Source organism: Octopus bimaculoides, chromosome 2 (assembly GCF_046866305.1).
Source record: "Octopus bimaculoides isolate indiv1 chromosome 2, ASM4686630v1, whole genome shotgun sequence".
Lineage (NCBI taxonomy): Eukaryota > Metazoa > Mollusca > Cephalopoda > Octopoda > Octopodidae > Octopus > Octopus bimaculoides.
The window spans coordinates 64,136,890-64,140,625 of record NC_142929.1 but is presented as its reverse complement, the minus strand read 5'-3'; positions in this window follow the sequence as shown (position 1 = coordinate 64,140,625).

Below are 3,736 nucleotides of genomic sequence, written 5' to 3'. Positions count from 1 at the left end.
ATATTATTATTAGAATGGCGGTGAGCTGGCAGAATCATTAGCACACCGGACAAAATACTTACGTTCTGAGTTCAAATCCCACCGAGATTTGTCTTGCCGATAAAATAAGTACTGCTTGAGCTCTAAGGTCAATGTAATCGACTTAAACCCTCACACGAAATTGCTGGCCTTGTGCCAAAATTTGAAACTAATCCGTTATTATGAGAGGGGCAAAATTTGATGGATTGGTCAATTGTTAGCGCATTATATGTTCCGGCTCTTTACGTTCTTAATTCCACCGAACTTAAATTCCATTTCGTTATTTTGCCGTCGATAACAAAATGTACCATTCTATTACATTGTGGTATTTCTTGCAGATTTTTATATCCTGATATCAAATGCCATTGGGTCATATTGGCTTTTCACCCTTTCAAAGAGTACCAGTGGAATTCAGGCTCTCTAATTTCACACCCACCTATGTCACTCTTCGGGGTCGATGAAATAAAGTACCAGTTAAGTTGATGCAATCGACTAGTCCCCATCCATCAAATATCTAGCCATGTACATTTGGTAGAAACAATTTCAATTTTCACGTCACTGAAGAATGGATCTTTAGATCTTCTTGTTACAGTACTTACTTCGGCTGTCAATTATTTTCCATTCTTGAAAATATACCAGCCAAGCTTCAAAACATAATAATCCAATGAGAAGGCGAAGGGAGTTAATAAAAATATTATACTAGTACATTATTTACATTATTTACAATTGACGGATATTTGTCCTCATCTTGTTTGTTGTTACCACAACGCTTCGGTTGATATACTCTCCAGCCTTCATCAGGTGGGCATATGGCGTAGTCGTTAATAGCGCGGGCTACTAACCCCAAGATTCCGAGTGCGATTCCAAGCAGTGACCTGAATAATAATAATAATAATAATAATAATAATAATAATAATAATAATAATAATAATAATAATAATAATAATAATAATAATAATAATAATAAAACATCGAAAAATACCTAAGGAGTGAGAACCCAGGTTCCAAATTTCCCCAAGATACCTGATGAAGGCTGGAGGGTGTATCAGCCGAAACGTTGTGTTAACAACAAACAAAATGAGGACAAACATCCATCAATTGTAAATAATGTAAATAATGTATATAACTCCTCATCTCTTAAATATAGAACTATATTATACTTGATACGTTAGATTTATTCGGCGTATAAAACAGGTTAGCAATACTAATAGCTTTTGCTAGTGTTTTAGTGTAGAGAAAGAAGCTACATACATCAACTTGTATGATCTTCATTTTAAGCAACCGTAGAATGACAACTTGTAAAGCAAACAAGACAGGGAGGGAATTCAAGAGAGTTACAGTTCTAGAGAGAGAGAGAGGACCGGATGAAATGGTTTACTCAGTATCTGGCATGTTGAACACAATATGGGTGATGTGAGGAAAAAGGATGAAAAGTTAGAAAAGCCGTAATGCATCTAGCACGAGATCAGTAAGATCAGGAACAGAGGCCCGAATAAGCGCGGTAAAAGAGACATGATGTGAGAAAAGTATATCTGTAAGTCAAAGCTTAAAGTGTACTAAAGAGCGAATTTATAACAATCACTGAAGCGGTAATTATGGATATAGTCAAGGTTGTCTGTTTCTGCAGCTGGAGAAGCAGCATTACTAAAGAAGCATTCCATAGGGTCTCGCTTCAGTTTTCAAAAGGGATTTCTAGTTGTTGGGGACTAAAGTATTTCCTGGTTCTAAAAGAGGAAGGTCTGTTTTTGTAGTGCAATGTTTGCACTGTTGAGGATGTCAGATTGGCAAGTGATAACTCAGCACACATGGCACCGAGCATTCGTGCACTCTTTGAAGGTTCCTGTTGTGTGTCGTTCATATAGAAGAGTGTGTATAAGGTACAATAGTATTTTCTTGATATATGTAGTAACTGCGATATATCATTGAAATAAACAAGACAAACACGATTTCGGTGCAAAATAATTTTTCTAGTATTAATAAAATCAGTGCATTGTGGGCAGGATGCCTAGGTTCCATTGGGTTTAATCTTTAGGTGCTCAGCTGTGAGAGTGGTGAAAGAGGACATCATATAAATATGAATAGGCGTTGTAGGAATTGTCGACAAATGAGTTATCAATATATGAAAAAGAGTAATCGGAACAACATCGGACCCTATGATACTCAGTTTCCTATCATCACACAACACACTGGTTTGATCTGACAGGATGTTTCCGATCCGAAATGTGTCACAAGCAAATTGCAGGTTCTGAAGTTATCAATCAATCAATCTAAAGGAAAACGAATAACAAAATAAAGACTGGGAATTTTACAAGGTTATATATCTATAAAAAATTGAAATGAAATTATATGCCATTTATATCATTCTTGGAAGCAATAGAATCTGTCTTTGACCTTGCCACAAGGCCACAATTTAAAGATGCTCAAACAGGCGTTTAAACAATGGAAGACGGAAGGGATGAAGTCGAAAGAAATTGGCATAGGCGCAGGCGTGGTTGTGTGGTAAGAAACTTGTTTCCCAATCACATGGTTCCGAATTCAGTCAAACTGCGTATTACATTTGACTGGTGTCTTCTATATCCCTGGGCCGACCAAAGTCGTCTGTGTGGATTTGGTAAACGTAAACTGAAAGACGGACTCTACTGTCGAAAACGACGAAGGAGAGTTTAACGAGAAGACAAAAAGAAAAAAAAACAAAAAACAAATAGACAATCAAGTGATGTTGGGCACACATACATACACATACACTCACACACACACACACACACACACAATGGGCTTCTTTCAGTTTCCGTCTATCAGTGGGACTGAACCGGAAACTATGTGGTCGGTAAGCAGCTACTTACACACAGCCACTCCTGTGCGTGAACAGAATGCTGCTCTCTGTCACATCGCAGAACAGCAACCGCAAATATTCGTGTTTGTTTTAACAGTACTTCTGTTGCTTACAACAATTAATTAGAAACTTAGCTGTACTTCCCTGTCGACCCTGACTATATTTAAACTCGAGAGATGTAACTAAATTCTTTCATGACTTTTGTAGTCTCCCTATAGATTCTGCCACATATTGTAGTTAATTACAGTAATATTGATAACGATGTATTAGATAGACATAAGGCTATGCATCTTGTAGGAGGGAACCGTCATTATATCGGTATAGGGTTAGAATATATTTGATTTATCCTGTAAAGATGAAATATAAAGTCGATCCTGAACGATTTGAATTTATACCGCAAGAGATTTTTATTATCACAAAATAGATCCTCCCATCCATACAACAAGAATGATTTCTTACCACACTACAAGACGATGCGTTAGTTAGAGAAAGGTATAATCAAAGAAACCGGTTGCCGTAGGATTTGACCTAAACCAGTAATTAATCGGCATACTCTGTCATTTTGATCAATGCCCAACATTGTACTTCACATAATCATTGCATTGTACCTCACATAATCATCGCATCTATGTCCATAATTATGATTTCCTGATTTTATATCAGATGAATTAATTAGTCAAAGGAGGTTGTAGATGCAGAGCAAGAGACACAACCCCCTTCTCCTATCTTCGTGATCTTCTTATGTCTTTTATAGGGGATTTGTCCATGCATGACGATATTTATTTCACGCACGATGTCATAATGTCATTTTACACGACCAGTTCACTTTATTTACAGATCGCTTCCTAGTCCCAATCTTTTTAACGATTACTTTCCTAATAGATC